The sequence below is a fragment of the Tympanuchus pallidicinctus genome, unplaced genomic scaffold (genome assembly GCF_026119805.1).
Source record: "Tympanuchus pallidicinctus isolate F22 unplaced genomic scaffold, pur_lepc_1.0 scaffold4, whole genome shotgun sequence".
In the NCBI taxonomy this organism is placed as follows: domain Eukaryota; kingdom Metazoa; phylum Chordata; class Aves; order Galliformes; family Phasianidae; genus Tympanuchus; species Tympanuchus pallidicinctus.
Window position 1 is genome coordinate 48,805,797 of NW_026294758.1, and position 21,618 is coordinate 48,827,414.

At 38.5% G+C, this 21,618-nt stretch overlaps 1 long non-coding RNA gene across 1 annotated transcript; it reads right to left on the bottom strand.

Annotated features, from left to right (window-relative positions):
* Window positions 1–13,115: 13,115 nt before the first annotated feature.
* Window positions 13,116–14,780, bottom strand: LOC128089699 (uncharacterized). The gene is made up of 3 exons (XR_008210649.1): window positions 14,436–14,780; window positions 14,272–14,347; window positions 13,116–13,177 (listed from the first exon to the last, which is right to left on the bottom strand). It is a non-coding gene; the product is annotated as an uncharacterized LOC128089699 (long non-coding RNA).
* Between the last annotated feature and the right edge of the window lie 6,838 nt (window positions 14,781–21,618).

Consider the following 21,618-nt stretch of genomic DNA (forward strand, 5'->3'; position numbering starts at 1 on the left):
GACTTCTTTATGAAATATTGCTTAAAACTTTATATGGTAAGTAGCTGCAATGAGGATCAGAGGGCTCTTTTGGTTACCGTTATGTAAAGAAGGACTTATATTTCTTTATTGTGTTCAAATGTTCTTCCTCATTGAAAACACGAGTTTTGTGCCATGTCCAGCAGCTTTTTGGAATAGTAGTCCAGGAGACAGCAGGTGGCGTTTCTTGATCATACTTTCTTACCAACCTGGTTTCCAGGGTTAGTTTTTACCTGTGGTTCCAGTTATGTAAAGGCAGGAAAGAATGAAGTTTGCCCGTATTTAATGCATGCCATCTTTAAATTCAGGCATTGGTCAACAGTCTGAACTGGTTGAAAGTCAACATAGACTACAAACTAGATTAAACATTACATTTGTTGAAAAAAACCTGTCAATAATCACACAGCAGTTTTTATGATATTTTACAGAAATATTTATTAAAAACCCAAGAGGAAGGCTGCTGCTATTAATTACAGTACCTGACTCTCATATAATGTCATACTTCGCATCTCCTGCTTTATGTTTAAGAGAAGGCTGGGAACCTTTTCCAGCTTGAATTTGAAAAGTGCTCATTTTTACATTCACATTGCGGTCTGGATTGTGCAGTCTTAAAAGTATTGATGTTATTCTGCTGTAGATGCTTCTGTTTTTCTCCAAGAGTTAATACTTCTGTCTTTTTCATGCTCTTCTCCATCAGCATCTTCCTTCTCCCAACTTAATTTTCCGCTTCAGAACAATGCAAATGAAGGTGAAAGGCTTAATTATTGCATGGGAGCTCAGAAATGCTTCCAGATCTGGGGGGGCATATGGCTTATTTTAATGAACTTTGTAAGCAAGTTTAAGTTTTGAAAAAAAAAAAAGGCTTGTTAGATCTTTGCAGTACTACAGAATGTAGGCAGATCTATAGTGCACAAGTCTACATCTATTCAAGTTTATTATTATTATACTTTTTCTCAATATTATTTCAGATTGAATTCTTTTAAAAATGTTTTATTGCAAAATAAGCAAAGGCTGGTTTGTTTGTTTTAAAGCTATGCCTGTTGAGACTTTTTACATGCCTTTGTGCTTCTGCATTCTCCTTAATAAGGATTTAATAAAGAGTATGTAAACATCTGTGATGCTGCTAGGAGTAACCTGCAGCAAATTAAAGCAGCCCTGTGGGTGACAGCAGAGAGGATGAAGTGATGTCTCCTCAATCCAGTGCAGAAGTACACTCATTTGGTATGTCAAGGCTTGGAAGCATGGCTAATGTCAAAAGTGTCTGCAAACGCAGAATCCTCTGAGGAATGAGGGTTACTGAGCTAGTATGTATGGGATGTGCTTGACAAAACATGACTTTCTGTGTCTTTTCTAACAGGTTTGCTAATTTATTGAGGAAAGCTTTGCATTAAATGTGCCAGGAAGCATCACCATAAATCACCATCGCCTAGAGAAAAGTGTGAGCACAAGTGGCGGATCCATTCTGAGAGACAGCATGACAGGGGAGATTCTCACTCTTCGCCCAGCAAAAGAAAACATAGATTGGGACCCATCCCAATGATCTGTTCAGAAATGCATGTAGCATGAGGAACAAGCAGACTGACAGCCTATGCACAGCTGCAGAGCTCAGACCTTGTAGAGATTGTGGAGATGTGGTAGGATAGCTCTTGTGACTGGAGTGATGCAATGGAAGGATGTAAGAAAGACATGACGGACAGCAATGACACAAAGGCTGGGCTCTGTGTAAGGGGGTTGTACATAGGGAGTTTTGCCTCAGAACAGGTGATTAGCCAGTAGAAAGCTTGTGGGTAAGAGCAGGAGGACAGACAGTGCAGGTGATGCTGTAGTGGGTATCTGCTGCTGACCATATGATCATGAAAAGGAACCAGGTGAAAACATCTTTAAGCAGCTTTAGGGAATGTCAGTCACAAGCCCTGTCATCTGTGACTGGAACCATCCAGATATCTATTGGAAAGGCAGTATGACCAGGCACAAACAATTTAGGAGATTTTAATGTTTTAATTTTTTAAGATTTTAAGACTTTAATTTTAATATTAAAGACAGTTCCTTGCTGCAGGTGACTGATGATGCAGTGGACTGCAGGTGAGGGTGGATGTGCTGCTTTGCTGCAGTGACAGTGAGACTCATGGAGGTTAGTATCTTGAGGAGAATACAAGACCCTGGACTGCAAAAGAGCAGGCATTTGTTTGTTCAGGATCTTCTTGTAGGATCTTGTAGGAAATTGTCCTGGAAGGAAGAAGCCTGTGAGCGCTGGCTGATCTTCAAGGAGAGCTTCCTCGGAGCACATGATCCATATCAATGTGTAGAACATCAGGCAAGCTGGCCAAAGGCCAGTGTAGGTGGACACAGAGTTCCTGACTGAGCTCAGATACAAAAAAGGGTGCAAGAAGAAGGTGGAAGTAGAAATAGTGTACCTGAGAGGGATGAAAAGACATTGCCTGTGTGCATGGAAATGGGTCAGAAAAGCCAAAGCTTCGATGGGGTTGAAGCTACTGAGGAGACAGAGCATGTACACTAAGAACACTGGTATCAAAAGAAATATTCGGGAGAATGCGGGCCTACTGATCAATAGGGCAGAGGAGCTAGTGACAGGGGAGAGATTGAGGTACTCTGAATTTCTGCCATCAAGCTTATCAGGGGCAGATGAATACGACAAACAAAGAGATACGGAAAGATCCAGAATTGTTCCATCTCAAGAAGAAAAGCCTCTGGGGAAGGCTTTATTTCTGTCTACAGTAACCTGATCAGAGGACATTGGGAAGGTACAACTAGAGCTTTCTCAGTGGGGCACAATGATTGAACAGGAGGCAATGGGCATAAGCTGAAACATGAGTACTTCTGATCAGATGTCAGGAAAAGAAAGGGGAATGATCAAACACTAGAGCAGGTTGCCCAGAGAAACATCTGTTCTTGGAGGTTTTCTAGACTAGAGTGGACACAAGCTAACTAACCTGATTAGAACTGCTCGGAGCAAGTGTTTGGACAAGGTGACCATTAAAATTTCATTCCAAACTGAGTTATTCTGTTTTGCATCAGAGTGGGTTATAGCCTACAGGTCAGTAGGGGAATGAAACCTCGGAGAGTGAAAAAAAAACATACAAGCAAAAATCCTCACACACACACACAGAAAAAACAACAACAACAAAAAACCCACCTCTCAACATCTACCATGTGGCAGGCTTAGAAGATGATTTGTACACATTTCCGTAGAAACAAAATAGTGAAATAGAAATAGTTTTCTTTATGGTCTCTTTCAAACTGAAGATGATGACCATCCAGATGGGGAGTTGTTTGGTACTGATTCTTACTTAGGGTGTCAGGGCTACATGTTACAAAGAAAGTTCTGGACTCTGATCCCTCTCCTGGCCTCTGTGATGTCCTTTTGCCATCCAGACCACAGCAGTGCAAATTCTCAGATCATGCAACAATCATGGGCAGTACATATAAGCAAGGAGACAGGATCAGGTTAGTTCCACCCTTCAATCTGGATATCACCAAACATAGCTAGACTTGATATAATAAAAATGAGGTGGCCTTGGAACCTAACAGTCAGCAAAAATCTGCTAGCTTTCCTGCGCAGGCACGAATAGTCATTTCATCCATGATTTACAGGACTTCTGCTGTATTACCAAATATTTCTGAGTTTTGATGGTGTACAGCTCTTAAGATCAAACTTCCAAAATCGGGGAATTTGAAATGAGTTCAAGAACACTATCAGATACTTTCTTCCACAATGGAACTGTGGCACTTTTTGTTTCTCTTCCACCATGTGTCTAACTCATATACTAAAATCCAAGACTGAGAGGGGTAAGATCAACTTTGCATTGCTTCTTGGTTTGTTTTAGACAAGACTGTAGCCTTCATCCTCTGATTCAAATCCATAGTTACCAGATTCTTCATTTAGACCCAGAATTACTGCTACTTCTCTGGTCTGTTTGAATGTGACATTTCCTAATGTTTTGGCTTAAGTTGCTGGTACAAAGATTTTACAGACAGGCTTGTGTGTCATGTATTTCACATGTTATCAGCTTTACTTGTCTTCTTAAATGCCAGAATTTGCCAGCAGAAAAGAAAATATACATCTCCAGCAAGCACTGCTTTACTGTCTCAATTAAAACAGGTCATTAGAGCAACAGTTTTAATATTTCCTGCCATATTGGAGCAATTTCAGGGGAAGACCACTTTCCAGAGACAGTGCTGAAGCGGATAATGATATAAACTAATACCATGTCACTAGCACTCTCTATTTAGTTCTAACTAACTAGACACAGCTTTGTGTACAAGTCATGCTCTCTGCTTCAAGAATGAGGCAGAATAAACGTACTCACTTCTGTTGAGAACAAAGCTTTGCCTTAGCTGCTTGGTGTGACAGCATGCTTGGACAGCTGACGCAACCACTGCTTGTCTGTGTCAGCTGGAGCTCTTTATTCCTGCAATCCCAAGGGGAGTGCTTGCAGCAAGTGACCCCTGCATCCACTCTGACATCTTCTCCAAAAGAGAAAATGTCCTTTTAGTTCCTATTAAGGGTTCCTTCTCAAGGCTTTGTACTCAGGGTAGATTGTACAAGATTCCCTTAATGTCAATTTTCCTAAGTCCTGAACTATTTTGTTTTCAATTTCTATGCACTTAGGTGAAATCTGTGAGTTCTGAGCCCCACTGGCCTTTATGAGATGCTTGAAGAGAGATTAGTACTTCAGCCATATCCAGCATAAACTACAACATCAAAATACAATAGAAAATTGCCCACCTTCACTCTTGCCAGTGCTAAGTAATTCAGGCTGTCTACCACAGAAGAAATTACCACATTTACTTTATGAACAGGAAATGTCTTGTAGCAGGATACTTGGCAGCACCACTCTCAATGGAAAATTTAAGAATAATGGAAAATGTAACTTAATAATAACATTTGGAACAGATGTGAATGCACTGTGAATTCCCAGGTAGCAACTCATTGGAAATTACTCCATACATAACTACTAACCAGAGCTATAGCACTTTTTAATCTTTATGGCAATAAATGGCTCTTTCTCTGGATGGCAGGATTTTAATGATTACTCTTTTTATGTCTCTGGCTTAACTGTTAGAGAATGGTCCTTTTCTCCTTACAGGCACCAAGTGCTGCAGAACAGGAATGAGAGAGTTCTGTCCAGCAAAGAATAGGAAATGGAATCAGTTCACAGTTTTATCATGCCTAATTAAGATGTGTCGTCAAACATAAGCAAAAATGTTTAAGAAACTTCTCCTCATTTCTGTACCATCAATTGGTGAGGGGTAAGAGGAAGGGAGGAAAAAAAAGGAGAAACAGAAGGCAGAGGCATTGTAGAGAACTTCTTCTTTATGTTTGAAGTTTTATCAGTTCTCACATCAGAATGATAGAAAAACAGAACTGTGATGGAGAAAGGATGATACATCTACAAAATTGCCCTAGTGGTTAAATACTTTCAGGGGAAATTCAGACCACAGAATCTTCTCTGCTGCACTTTTACTACCCCTTGGAAGGGTTCAATATTTGTAAGCACTAGCAAATGAAAGCTTCAAAAATGTATGCTTCACAAAACGCTAAAGCAAGTACATTTTAGAAAAGGTCTATGACCCTCATACAGCTCTCTACAGCCACTCACACATATTAAAAGGTTAGCTTGACTAATTTCAGACCTGAAAGTTCTCATGCAGTCAGGCTGCAAGACATTTCTCCCTCTAGCTGAAGCGTACCTACCTCTTTTGTGAGTACGCAGAAAAAGTAGTTTGCCACGTGAATAATATGATGAAAGAAGCATGGTGTCTTGTCATGTTGACATTACCAAAATTACTAGGTAATTTTTTTTTGCCTCACATGTATTTGTAACCACGTAAGTGGTTCTTAAATTCTTTTTTTCTTTCTCTTGACAACAAATCTAAGAACCATAGAATAACTGTCATTGGAAGGGGCTTCTGAAGGTCACCTTGTCCTACTTCTATTACATACCATCAAAGACAAACACTGAAATGTTAAGTCAGAGGTGCGAAATTAAAATCATTGCCCATGCAACTGCAGAAGTATGAGGGAAGCTCCGTTTTTCTCCAGTGAAACCAAGCCTATTATTTCACTTTTTATTCATTTTCAGGAAGTACAGATTTTTGGTTAAATGCTGGCTTCATAACTGTTTATAGATAGATCTTGTTCCTGTTTACTCATAACATGACTGTGCTTCATGTTCAGTGAAGTGTTTTAAGCACAGGTTGAGAGCCCCTTTGAATGAGGGTCTGTTCCACTAACTAGCTTTTTTTACTTTCTTCCAAAGCAGTGAAGCATAGAAATGTCCTCTGGCCTCCAGAGAATGAGACAAAGAAATGTTCCTCCATTGGCAAATTATGTAAAAAATATCTGCTGTAGCACTGCTTTATTCTGCCCAGTTCATTTCTCAACTACTGGCTAAGTATCACCGGTCACCCTCTAACAGTGGATCTTTCCTACCTGTTAACATTCAATCTGAAGTCCCATTTACTTCACTAACATTCTGTTTATATTTACAGTGTTCTTTTAAATACTTTTTCCTTAGGGTTGTACAACTTCCTGAACTAAATCAGCACTTCCCGGTCACTTGTTTAATGGAGCACCTATACAGTTACCTTCAGAATGAAGGTGGTAGCAAAATTTTTCCCAAGTACAGGCGCCTAAATATTTCTTGCCAAATCCTGCTGACAAAATAAGAAATGCCAATTTCCATGAAATGAAAACATTGAACGGGTCTGCACAGTGCCAAAACAGCAGCAAAATTACCTGTGTCCCAGCATGACTGATTATTCCTGAATAAAGTGTATGTTGAGTATAAGGCCAAAGGGTGAGAGGGCTTGCTGTTCTATCTGTTCTCCCTTACTCAGTTCTGGATGTCTCACCCAAAGAGCAAGCTGTTTTCTTCCAAAAGTGATTTTGAGAGGTGAGAAGTTTTTCATGGTGCTGACATGGCATGGTTCCATATATTTCTTCTCCTTTGCTGTGCAGCCATTCAGAGCCAGATGTAGTGGTGGCATCTTTTCCATTGTGTTCTGCTGCTTCTGTTCCTTCCCTGTCATTCAGTGAGAACTGTAACATCTTGTGCTCAATTTGCCGATGAGAATATCATACATGTTCTTAGGTCATTTTGCTTGCATAAATGCACAGTCTTCCTGTTAGCTGAAGGGAATAATTTGCACATATGGTTTTTGTCTTATAAATATTCAAGGTCAGAATTATAAATAGTGAGTGAGGCCATCAGTGTGTGTTTTGAACAAGTCTGCTCATCTAAGTAGTCTGGGTTTTTATGCAGACACCCTGAAAGCTACGAGTTACTGCAGTGTTGTGCTAGTGTTTTGTACTGCTTCTTGGTACTTCTTTCCTTAAACTTCCACACTCAGAAAAGAGACACATGAAAATGGAGTGATGGGGAAGAGGAAGTGAGAACTGCCTCCCACTGTGCTAGAAAAAAAATGACATCAGCAGGTGTTCACTTCATCAGTTCTATCCTGCACGTGGTCATGATTCTTGATGTGAATTAGGGCAAATCAGAGAAAGGAGTGTATGTATAAGGAAACTACATAGTTGGCAGGTAGGCCAACTGTTACCCAACTATTTCAATACCTGTGATGTATTAAATAGCTCAATATGCTTGTGATTAATATATTCTTACAGGAAAACTCACAGAAAACTAGTGTTGCATCACTGAATCGGTTTCATTCTGCGCTGTGGTAACTTAGGACATTTCTTGGTATGAGGGAGTGGCACCTTTCTCCAGTTCTGGGTACAATAAAGATGTATCATTTGTATGTAACACCATAGTAATACCCATTAACCATTGTGAGGACTGAAATCTAGCCCTTCTGGAGTCTATGAAGTACGTTGATGTTTTTAATGACTTGCTGGCCATTTTCTTTATAGAGAATTATTCCATTTGCTTTATAGACAAATTTGTATTTACAATCAACTTTTGATCCTGCCTCAGACTTGGAGAGATCATGTCTTTGTAAAAGAAGGGACAGACCTTTCAGATGCTGATCCACCTGGATTTTCTGTGCTATTTGTCAGCTCTGAAAATCAGGTACAAGGTAATGGGAGCCTCCTGGCTGCCAATTGCCCACTGGAAGTGTTTTTTACCAGATGGTTTACTTTCAAAGCCCTTCCTCATGCCAGGAATAGAAGTGCATGAAGACATTGGGAATGGACATGGCCATGTAATTTTCTAACACACCATGAAACTTAAAATCTTGAAATATTTACAGTTCTTAAATTCCAGCTAGTTAACCTGCAGACTTCATAAAACACAGAGTATTGGATTTTGATTGTCTTTCAGTATAAGTACTTTCATATTACAGCATCTTGTTAGGCTTCATTGAGATATGTGAAACTCCCAGGCTTCTTTAGAAACTCAAGAAGATATAGAAGCGAGAATTCTGCTAATATTAATTATTGTATCTCACTTTGTTTTGGTTGAGCTCTTTGTATTTCTGCTACTAGAGAATTTTCTTCTAGGTTCCAACACCAGATATCCAGTCTGTAGACTTCATAAATGTGGTTAAAAGGGCAGCTCAGAGAATGCTGTTTAAACAATGAGTAGAAACATAATGAGAGTGCTTCCTGTTTCTGTAAATGACCTCAAGGGAAAAAATGAAGGTATACATCTGAAAATGTCAGGCATTTCAAGAAAGTACTGTTTGTAGTAATGAAACAATTTTCAATCCAGAAACACAGAAAAAATCATGGTACATTTGAAATCTATTGCACAAATCCAAATTTGACCTTGTCCATTGAAATGTTGTTTTTTCTTTCATTCATTTTTTTCATTCATTTTCATTTTCATCTGGCGACTAAACCCCAGATTTTTTGTATGACGGATATCTCATTATTGGCAAGGTTATTTCAATTTTCCCTGATCTGCAAGCAAGCTATTTTCCTTTATTGACGTTTATCCATGTAAGTTGTTTTCTCTTCCTACGATGGGGTAGTGTTGGAGCTGGGCAGTGTAGCGCATATCTTGCCTTCAGGCAGGCAGAAGCCCTGTTATATCTTTGTTATAAACAGATCATTCTTTGTATGCCTCATCACTGCTGCTGCCTGTATCTGCAGCCCTTCTTTATGACAGCTGTTCAAGCTCTAAAATTGCAATTTATCAGCAAAATGGTTGCAAAAATGTTTTGCTGAATCTGGATCCACCTATGCTGTGTTTGTGAAGCTTGAATGGAATTGTGAATTTCTATTGATGGATTCAAATACTCAAAAACTATCAACTTGTAAGTAGGGCCAAAGGGCTTTGTGAGGAAAGAAAATGTTCCTTTCATACCCCATTGAAAGCCAGCTGGTGTTTTGTGTACTTCCTCCTGCTAATGATAAATGTGATACTGCACTTCTGGCATAGAAAAACTACTTGTGTACGTAAGCTGTATATTGTAGTTGTATGCTGTACATTTTAGCAGCATGCACAGAAATAATGGGCAAATACCCAGAACAGTGTTTTGCTGTTTCATGGGACCAGATATTCACATGTGCACTTTGAAGCATGAGAGATGAAATAATAAGAGATTGGCTCACAATATTACAAAGCATTTACTGCTGGAATCAGACCTGGTTTAAGATATCATCACGCTGAAACAGCTACAGCCAGCAGCAAAGGAATGCAAGATAATGTGAGAAGTGTTGAAGCATAGAAAAAACGGTATCTCTAGTTTCCATGTGTCAAATATAGAGCCAAAAGTTCAAGCAAACTCTAGGTGTACAGAAGAGATGTGCACCTGGGGATCTAGAGAGCAAGTGTGAGTTTTTCTGGTTATTCTAAAAAAAATATATCAAAAGAATAATTCTATATATTGCTAGAATACTGTATTCTACTTAGCAAGTTACTTTAATACTCGCTGATTTTACAGTAATAATGTATGACACATAAACAAAGAAAAAATTCCTTCTATGATGAACATGTGGTGAAGTATATAGTTAATGCTTCTGATGCATTGGGAAGATAGCTGCAGTTTCTTCAATGACTTTGTAAGAATTGTTGCCTAAGTCCAACTACTTGCCCATATTTTCAACATAGTTCTGTTTTGTGTTTGATATATTTATGATACAAGTTTTCACAGAGATTCCTTGCAAGCACATATGATTTTTTATTCATATTTCATTCTTTCTGAATTCTGCACTATGCTTAGTGGTATTTTTTATATAGAGCAAGCATTTACTGGCTATGTTGACCTTCCAAGTAATTAGATGATGCACTGCTTTCTACACTACAATGTTTGCAATTTTAGTTGATTATACCCTTATTTTCAGCTATCAAAAGAGATAACATTCAGGAAACACCTGGTTGTGTAAAAGGTTTTCTTCACAGAATTAAAATTTTTCTTATTATGACAGTGGTACAATAAAAAATATGTCCTCTATCATTTTCTGTATGAGATACTAACTCTCAAGAGCTTCACAAACTATACTTCTGTGAAAGTGATTGCATCTTTGGAACAGTTTCAAAGACTAATAGAAATAAAGAATAACGCTGAAGTTATTTAAGTATGGTTTTAAAGAAGCTCTAGAGACTTTGATGACCTTCATCCATTCACATCTGCACATAAAAGAACAATTAGAAGAACACTGTGGTCAAAGACATTTTCTGCTCTTGACTTACAGATTGTGTATCACCAAATCACTAAATCAAAACTAAACATCCCATCACGCTCATGATGGACTTCTCTATTCTAAATATGTTTTTTATTGCACTACACAGACACCCAGTACTTTTCCAAGATTCATATCACTTACTCTGAGTCGCTAGAAGTGTAGTAATATCTAAACATTACTATATTTAGAGAAAACTCCTGAAATGTATGAAAAATGCCCACATACTGCTTCAGAGCATATTAGTGGAATGCAGTTGATATTTAACTTTTAAATGCTAAACCAGAAATTCAGTTATCTGTTTTTGCACCTTGTATCTGCATCATCTAAACATGGACTTTCATATGTCATTATAATTATGAAAGTTCAATCAGTCTTTTCTTTGAGATCTAATATTGTGGTCAGAAAAGCTTTTTCCATTATATTCCAGATGCTCAACCATGAAGAGTGGTAGCTGCATAGCAACTTTACCATTCCATCCACTTTCTATTCATACTTTTCCTGTATATTGTGAGCAAGATGAATAAATCTTGTCTTAAGCTGTCTGTGAGCTACAAAACACTTCAAAACTTTTCCAGGGCCAATAATGCTTACCCTAGATCCACTGTTCATCCACATGTACTCTATTTCAATCATATAATTGCTGAGCACTAAAATGACAACAAGGTGGGATGGAATTCAGGGACATACAGGTCTAATGATTTTTTCTTTAAGAACTGAGTTATGTGGTACAGTGTAGTGGTTCTAAGCAGGAAGGAATAACATTCAAGTGAGGCAAGGTGAAAAGTAAGACCGCTGTTTTTGACTAAGCCTGACCCTTCTTTGTGCATATGCTTGACACCCTGGAATTGTGTGCTATAAACACAATAAATTTTTATTGATCTCAAGACAAACCAGAGGATGTGAGCACAGTCATGTGGTAGGTGTTGTGTTTCAGCAGTGATGACAGCAATGTGAAAGACAAGCCGTGTTCTGGACAGCCATGCAGATCTTCATGTGCACAGCATGCAGACTGTTGCTCATGGCTGGCAGAAATGCATAACTAATTATGGTGACTCTGTTGAAAAACAGCATCTTGTAGCTGAAAATTTGCTCTATCAATAGTGTTATTGTACTCTTTATAGCTGTTGTAGTTTCCATGGAATAAATAGAAGGCATTACTTTCGGAGCAACCTATATATAGTTCATCTGCCAAGAAAATAAATAGCCACATTGCTATTAGGCTACTGAGTGAAATGGGATCTGCATGTACACTATAGGTGCAAAAAAAAAAAAAAAAAAAAAGAGGAGTAGATACCTGTAAATTAGGGGGGAGGGAGAAAATACTTTTGATGGGATGGATTGATGGGATTGATTTTCTCCATTGCAAACTCAACTCAACCCAGGCACTCGCTAGCTCATTATTTATGTATGTGCCTTTATAATATATATTAATGTAATTTCCTTTAAAGTTTGCACACTCTGGAGCTCCTTTACTTTTCCTATATGGGAGAACAATAGCAGGAAGGAGAAATATGTGTGGATTGTTTAAACTGAGGAAGGGACAGGTGCAAAATTAGGTGAGTTCTAGTTTAATAGCACAAAATATTTACACAAATTCAATTGGAAACCACTAACGTATCTGCTAGAAAGATATTTGCAAGAACTGATGTCATGCAAGGATAATGATACATGAGCTACTATTCTAACACTTTTACTGCAAGGTACAAGGAAGTAGTTGCAATATCCTGAGAAATAAAGTAATGGAGATTTGTTAAAGCATGTTAAGTATTTATGAGGTCACGTGGATGCTGAGGACAGGGAAAACAGAACTGAGGTCTGAAGAATAGGAGATATCGGGCAACTCTTTTATTTTGCTCCCCTAACACCATATGATTATTTTAACATTTGTAAATGAGTGTGGTTATCCTTAATTATAGAAATATTTTAAGGAAAAAAAACAGACAATCCACACTATCCTACATCTAATAAACTCTGCTACCAAGATGGAGGTGTTGCGTGTGTAGCTTGGGTATTCAATACCCAAATACATATTTAAAATATTCATTTGAATAATTTCAACATATGTTTGAATAGAAGCTTACAGGCAAGCTTTTTATTATTAGAGTGACTTTGGGGATTTTACAAAGTGAATATAATTGTGCCATTAAGTCCTGTCTTTACTTTTGAATGACAGGACTTAATTTTCAGCTAAGTTCCAGTGACAAACCACACTTTCCTCGATTAGACATATTTTCTAAACTGCTCTTCAGGAGAAAACTAAGTTTTTGGTATTTTTTTTCCTGACAGATTTTTAGTTTATCATGAAGGAAAAAAAAAGAGTTCCTCAAAATCTGTAAAGGTTTTCTTTGTGGCTGAAGTTTATCACATTTCAATTAATATCAATGATTTTTTTTTCTGAATGGTACCTTTGCAAAGATGACTGAACTACATCTTCTATCATACATTTTGGCTATACAAGCACAATATATAACCATGAGAATATATGCTACCTTACCAGAATCTTCATCAAGGTAGGAATCCTGGTCAGTAGAAGGAAACAGCATTCTGTGTGAAAAAAATCTGTGTCAAACAGAAATTTGATGTAGTGTGTACCAAGAGCCATAAAATCATGTTGTTTTTTCTACATAGGCTCCTATTCCTTCCTTCACTCCTTTGACATGACCTTCAGGTCATCAAACAGTACCAGACCAAATGGCAACAGAAAATCATTAACTAACTTATAACAGCAGGGTCAAAATTACTGTATGAAAAGAAACAGGCAAAAATCAGTGTATCTGTGTAAGTGCTTAGGAGCTAAGAGGCTACTGTCTCTAACCGGGTGTTGTGTGGTCAAAGGTATACAGCCCAGCTGTTGGCTGGTTATTTGTATCCCTTGTGGGCAGATACTAAAACCCACACTGCTAAACATCTTTGCCAATGACCTGGATGAAAGGAAGTTCAGCCTCAGCAAGCCCAAAGATATCAGGCTGACATAGTGGCTGATAGAGGACATGCAGACACGTGCCAGAAATTGTCAAATTGCTGGAGAAATGAGATGACTGGAATCTCATGAAGAATAACAAGTTCAAAGTCTTGGCGTGGAATAAACTAATGCAATGTTATGGAGTGACTGGAAATTATCTTTGCAGTGAATATCTTTGTACTACTAAGACTGTATCATTGGGAATATATAGAGAAGACAGAGCTAGACTCTTCTTGGATGTGCGCTGCTGTTGTACAGGAGGCAGCAGGCACAAACTGGAACATAGGAATAAGAAACAATTTTCACCTGGTGGTCAAACTCTGGAATAGGTTGCTCAGAGAGATATTGGAGTCTCCATCCTTGGGAAATACTCAGAATTCAACTGGTAAATGCTCTGAGCAATTTGTCCCATTTTGAAATGCAGTTTAGATAGCCCTTCCAACTTCAGTCATTCAATGATTCTCTATAAACATCATGCCCTCTTCAGCTGCTAAAATTATTAATGCAATAAATCTATTTTCTTTTGTCAGTGTGCCAAGTTGCAATTTCCATAGTAACATGGAATTCTTCTTTGTCAAGTTTTCCTACCTGTTAGAACAATTAGTATATTTTAAGAAAGAAGACGTAACTAAAGATAGAGAAACTACTGAGAACTATGGGGCTTTTTTTTACTTACCATACTACTCAATCAGATTATCAGGTGGACATTCTGGAAGACAATGTTCAGCAAGTTGTCTGCACAGTGACTGTAGCTGCCGGTAAAATATATGAAGAGACATTTCATCTTCTGTATGGTGCTTATAGCAGAGAAGTAGCCAAAGAAAAGAAAAATGTTCTTACCTGCTTTGCCAGGATAGAAGACATTAGAACAACCTGACTTCAAATGAGTTATTTCCCATTTTCTATGTAAGAAGGCTGTTAGGTCATATTCATGTGTTTAAAGCCACTAAAAAGAGTGAATAAATAGTTTATTAAGACATCTTTCTGTGGAAAGGAGCAGTCAGGTTTTAAATACCTACTGAAGTCTCTCAACCTGTTGCTCTGACTTTGCCTTGCATTCTGGCTGACTTAGAGAGGTACCCATTTTCAATAAAGTGTCTGCTGTGCTGTAAAACGAAGGCTTCACTATCTGCTATTTGCCTTAATATGTTTTCAGATTGCATCCTACATAGCTACAAAAAGGGAAACATCAGCTATATTTACAGTAATGTCAAGAAAGACAACATTTTTTTCATTAAGCTTTCATCTTGTTTGCTCCCTGAAAACACTAAAAATGAATAGAAAAGAATTTCCTGGGGAAAACTCTGAAACACTTAGATAAAATAGAAGGAAATGACAGTGAAAGAGAATGACAGTCCTGTGTGTCATGCATGGGGGTGGGAGACTTCAAATTATGAAGCAGGGGGTAAGAAGCAAAGCGTTACTTACTAGTCAGTGGCTAAAGAGTCGTGACATTATTAATCATCTGTATAGAACAAGAAATGTGCACAGCTCTGTGCTGTAAAAGATAAACAAATAGAGAGATCTGTCATGGGTTTACATTTCAAAGGAAGGGGAAAAGTCAAAGGAAAACAGCACAACACATAGAACAACCATTTGAGTTTTCAAGCTTTAGAGAACAGCTGAACTTTTTATAAGGCCAGGAATGACTATGGCTGAGAAACTTACTAAGTAGTGTGTCAGAGAAAGAAGTTTCACATCAACTTATTTCTCTCCCACCAAGCTATATTGATTTCAACTACAATTTTTGTCCTCAGAAAGGGTTTTACTTCAGAAAATATTCAGAGATTCTTTTGTAATCTATTCTGAAAAAAAAGTAGATTATTTTATGTTTTCAGATGGTATTATATAAATAACATAGATTGTTTTTATTATTTATTCCTAGCATGAGTTAGCTTGCATTTCTAGCTCCCTCCAGCTCTCCTTTTTTTTCTAGAGTAAAATATGAATTAGATTTTTCTTTATATTCAAACATTTTGGGGAGATAAACGTGTGTTTCTGCTATTTACCTTTATCCAGGTAAGATGACTGCTCATTAGGAAGCCATTCAATTTGCACAGCTGGCAGAGGGAGATGTAAGTGTATTTGTTTGTTGTGAGGTCTATGAATGGTAATACAGAAGGACAGGAAGAGTACATTTATAGGCTGAGACAATTACTGTCCTAAAGGGGAATCCCACAATCTTGAGTGCAGAAAGAATTTTTCTAAGGCAATTTTCAGTAAATCAAACAGAACTTGTTACTTTACTGCTACCAATCCTTCATTTTTAGAGTGAAAACAGAATTTGGCACTCTTGGATTAAAAACTATGAAAATATGACAGTGGAACCATTCATGACGCAAATAAGTGTAAAAACCTCTTGTCATTATTGATGTCATTTCAGAAAATTCAGAAGTTTATAAATTTGGATTTTTTTTTTTTTTTCTGGGATCAGGATTCCCAAGATTTGTATTTCCACAAATATTCATTTTCCTTCAAATCAAACTGCCATTCCCATTAGGCTGGATTTCTAAAATTCATGGACAAGCCAGTGGCTTGCTTACATCATTTTTCCATTGATGAATTAAATGAACCAGCCAGGGACATGTCGCCCTTCCAGACAACAAAGCATTTACTAAATTGCAGTGTTAATAAGCCATCTCTATCAACTCTGCTGCTGCGAGCAAATTTGGAGGAGAAATTGCATTGTTATACTTCTCTGTTCTGTGTATCATCAAGAAGAGTTATTTTTCAGAACAGTGCTGAGTGCATGTTACATATTGCTTCAAGCATGTCAGCATATATTAATATTACACTGACCAGACATATTTCATTTTCATGGGTGTCATGAAAGGAGCCAGGGAGGTAACGGTTGTGCTTTTTGACGCACAAGGTGACCCTCAAGGTTTTGAAACGAAACTAATTTTAAAATGGATTAGAGAACCTGCATTTAATTCCTGTTTTGTATACTGTTTTTCAGAGTAAAGCCTCATGTAGCTTAACTCAAATTCAAAGGGAATTTTCTTAAGTCAGAATCAAGATACCTTACTACATAACAATCTGAAGCTGTATGAATGTTTCTCTAAATGCACATCTTCAGTTAATTCAGACCCATCCTCCCAGTTTCGATCATGCAACCTGCTGGCTGAATTCCTTTGTGCACTAACTTGTTTTCTTACAATAAGCACAACTATTTGTTAGGCTGGAGGATGCTGCCAGGGCTCATAGCTGATATATCAGTGGTCTCAGCTGTCAGTATGGCGGACTGACTGGCTGCTAGTATCACAGAAGATCACTTATAAAATAATTCAGTATCCTTTCATTTGTCAACAAATGAAACAGTAGAAATTCCTACCCAAATACAGACCAGGAAGGTTCTAAGGAAAACCTGGGCAGTGCCACTCAAAAAGCTTTCTCTGTGACATTCTGCAAATACTGATGATAGATTCTGATTCAGTTGCAAAGGTGCATATGTGCAAGTGAGAAGCGAACCTAACAAAACCGCAATCAAAACCAGCTATGGCCAGCCAAGGAAGAGCTAGTAGAATAAGCCTGGAAGAAATCCAAAGAGGGAGAGAAAGGACTAATTTTGGACAGAATGCTGGCATAAAACTGGCTTGATTTACAGAACAAAGAAACTGCCTCCTGTTGTTTGTCTCTACTGTATTCAAGGAGACAGAATTCTGCGTACGTTCTTTGTAAATAGAGAGCAACACACCCGCAGACCCTTAGCACTCCAGAAGTAATTTGTTTTACATCAGAAGCCCTGCCTGAATGCAGAATTATATGGTAGGGTACTTGTTATTCCAACCATAGCCACAGTTTTTCTAAAATCTGCTGCCTTCATTAACTTTACTCCTCAGCTTTTGCACAGGTTTAAGCAACTATAGATCTTTGTCAGAAAAAAAAAGATCAGGAATCTAAACGCTACTAGCTTTTTTTCCTTGCATACTACACACTGCTGAAATTAGCAGAAGTCACTGCGTTGTCCTCTCCCTGTCCACTCAGTGGTGACATGGACCACCCCTACCATAAGATGTGGTTAGCACAAAGACTTCACTTCTAGGGGAAGTTCCCTGGGTGCTGGCCTCTGTGACCTGGGCTGTTTTCAATCAATGTGAAACAGCATATTCCTCTGAGACATGAGAGCTTTGGGAGAGAGTGGGTTGTCCAAGCTTAGCTCTCAGCCTTTGGAAAATTAATGGAGATCTGCCAGAGGTGAAAGAAGCTCACAGGAACCTGACATAAAAATACCACAGTCACAGTTATGAAAAAAGTTGGGGGATAAGTTATTGTCTAAGGGCTAGTGCTCTTGAATTATTCCTGCTGTAAATTTCTTATCTGTCTCACTTATCGAAGAACTCTATACTCCATGAATTACAACCTAGTTTCAGGGCTTTCGGTTTCCTTGAGCACTTCTACTAAGTCTTATCACAGACTTTGATTTACCGTTACTCATCTGAACTGTAAGGCAGATCCCTACTACCTGCCACCCTTCTTCCAGGACTGGAAAGTAAACCAGTCCCACAGATACACTGCTACAACGGCATGACAAGCAAGGAGGGAGAGTAAAATTAATGGAAGTGTGTGATAGTGTGAGCCATCACAGATCATTCCTGTTTGAATTAGGAACTAAAATAAAGACTTTCCATTTCTTTCCTTGTTATACACCAACCCTCTCCTTTCCCCTTCATATAAGTAAAATCTAAGGGCCTGATGTAGCCCTTGTGAAACGTGCGATTTATATCGGTGCCTTGTTTTTAAATAGCACGACTAATTCTTCTATCTTCCTGTTCTCCAGACACTGTATTGCTCAGCAGTTCAAGTGATGAGATTAGTGAAGTCTATTGCAGGCTGGTGCAGCCATATTTTTTTCTTTTGTAGGATGAAGAATTTCCAAGGGGAGGGAAAGCAAGAGGAAGAAGTGACCTCACATAACCAGTTTGATGCTCTGATTGTGAAGCCCGTTGTAATAGGTTATTGAAGCAAGGTGAATCTAAACAAATTTGGCACTGGCATCCTGAATTCTAATTGAGATTGGATTGCCCGATCAATTTATCAGAGATTTCCAAATCTCTTTCACGTGAATGTAAAATGAGTGCTGTTATAGGATCTGTAACAGAAATTCTCTATTTGCAAGTATAACTGCTTTGTCTTCCCAGGATCTGCCATGGGTACTGGTGGTTTTTGTTACTGGGTAGCACAATGAAGCTGAAGTGGAGCCGTGAGTCAAGACTTGTATCTTTGCAGTCAAACTGCTCTTTATCTAACTCAGCATCTTTGACTGCCTGCACTGCTGCTCAGGCAGCAGAAGAAGGAAGTTTGCATGTCAGAAAGATTGCTTCCTATTGCAGCATGAATAATCCAACTGGTAGCAACTTGGCTGTGTGCCATTCAAAATTGAACATTGAGTCAAACTGGGTCAGGCTTGTGCTTCACGGGGGTAATGCTGTCTGGTCACTGGCGCAGGAGCATTTTCAGATCAGAGCCTGCTCAGCTGTGGGAGGAGGAAGAGAGAGCAGAGGAAGTTTGGCTGTCAGAAACCTTGTTTTATCTCTTATTGTAAATAGCCAACTGGCAGCTGATCAGCCATTCAAAGTTGAAAGGTCTGGTGACACCTGTTTTAGGTGCATCCCTTCCTCAGTTAATGGGCTGAAACCATAGGCAAAAGGCAGCAGTCTGATCTGACATCTAAAGCCATTTTCCATTTCAGCTGTGTAGTGGACTATATCGATCTGTAGGATCTGCATCTATTCCTTGCCTATGGGAGGAACAGCTCAGGCTGATATTGTCATCTCCAGTATTCCAGCTGTCAGGCCCAATCCACTGTTCATTCAAGACAGGGAACAGATCTGGACTCCTGTTTGTTCATGCTGAACTGGCTTTATGAAGTCTTCTTTACTCTCATATGTGTTAGAATTTGTTTGTAAACTGAAATTCTGTTCTGAAAAACATTTCCATGGACCCTGGTTTTAAAACACACCCTTTTGGAAACAGCATGGCTAAAGACAAAACATCTAAACATTTCATTCAGAGGTGGAAAATACAATCACACCCACACTGTGAGTCTTAACACGTGCTTCAGCTGCACAGTTAGGGCAGCATGCAGTTTTGTTCTGTATTTTCATTTGTCTTCATAGTCTGACTTATAACCACCTACTGCTGCTTGCCTGAAGAGAGGGTGTTGGCAGTTGCCTCTGCCTGGAGGAAAGATAAATAAATAAATGAAGGGGAGAAAGGAAAGAGTGCTAAAAGAGACATGGAGCAGATTATGATGACAGATGAGGTGAGTGATACTATTAGGGAGGGCACTCTTGTAACAAGAAGTATACCCTGACAGATCATTATTTAGATTGCAAACACTCAAAGATATGCACTCTGGATACAAAAAGCAAAATAAAGAAGGTGTGATAAGATGGGTTCTGGCCAAGTGAGGAACATATGCAAACTCTTCCATCAGCATGGAAAGGATGGGCATTCATAAGCTCAGTGACCCAAGAGATTTTGGTCAGTGGGAGCTGTGAGATGAACAAAGGTAGTCAAAGGCTCTGGAAGAAAGAAGTTCTGTTTCTCGGTGCTCGGAGGAAAAATATGAGGTTTTGATATGTAGCTTTAGTTTAATGGTATTGGTAACCTGTACAGAAAAATGAGTATAAGGATCAGCTATCCCTGTCAGAGTGATTTGTGAAGGTATTATGAGAAGGGCTCGTACCTTGCAGTAATGGAGGACCTCAAGAAGAAGCAAAAGAAGAAGTGGAGGACCAAGAAGAAGTAAAAGACCTAAGAGCATCTCAGTTGTGATTGGTTTTTAGTCCCTTGATCAGCTCAAGATGATATTATTCAGTATAGCTGCAAATCCTGAGAGTGTTTTTGCTCTTGGGAAAAGAGTGGTTCCTAAAATAATTCCTGTTATCATGCTATATTATCATGATAATAACATTAATAATATTATCACGATTATAACATGTTATCATGTTATATTCCTGCTGTCATGCAGCAAGCTGAAATGAGACCCGATCTCTTGCATCCATCCAGACTGAGATGTATGTAAGAAAAAAAGTTCAAGTTACTGATGGTAACTTGGAGGCATGCTACTGGCATGACATAGACTTTTTTTTTCTTTTTTTTTTACAGTTTTGCATCCCTTCATCTTGCCAGTGATAATTCACTGTTCCAGCTCTAGGGCCTCCTTGACAAGAGACTCCCACAACTTCCAGGACCTTTTTGCCCTCGCTGTAAACTATGTAGAGAAAACTGTGCTGAAGAGGGAATATAAATCAATGATTTTTGCTGTATTCCAGTCTTTTAAAAAGATGAGGGCTTACTGCATACATAATACATAGTGACATCTCCTGGGGAGCCTCTACATCAGGCTAAGGAAACTAATGTAAGGAAACAAACGCATAGATCACTCACAGGATCATCTCTCCAGCCTTCCCCTTCCCAACTTCCCTAGGAAAGTAAGACATCTCCAATGTCTGGCCCACAGCCAATCTGAAAATCATAAGCTTGCATATGCCCCTCCCTAAGTGTGATATTACATACAGTGAGCTCTCTACATATTTTTCCACAGGAGGGGCTGGAAGGTGTAATGCTTGAAAAGCTACATATTTGATAAAGTATTTTTGAAGAGTCTACAAGTTTGAACAGGGTAGGATAACTTTCTAACAACTAGGCCTTAGTCTCCATTTAAGCACCATAAAGAAGCTTTGAAACAGAAGAAACTTTAACGATTTTTCATAAACAGGCTGGAAGATGTTTACTGTTGGCAAGATGGTCTTTTTTTTTATCTCTGTATATTGCCAAAATGCTTATGCTCTCTTCAATAACTTTTTGTATGACTAATGGTAATTCAGATTGAGTTTTGTAGATCGAAAGTTTTAGAAAGATGAAAAAAATAAAATGGGGAAAATATTCTGACATACAAGCAAACACTTCTCTGCCTTTGGCACCATTTCTCTTAACATCTTTGAGCTGCAGAAAAGATAAGGAGCAGATTATTTTTTACAAAGGGAAGTACCTGTGGACTCACAAAACTGCATGC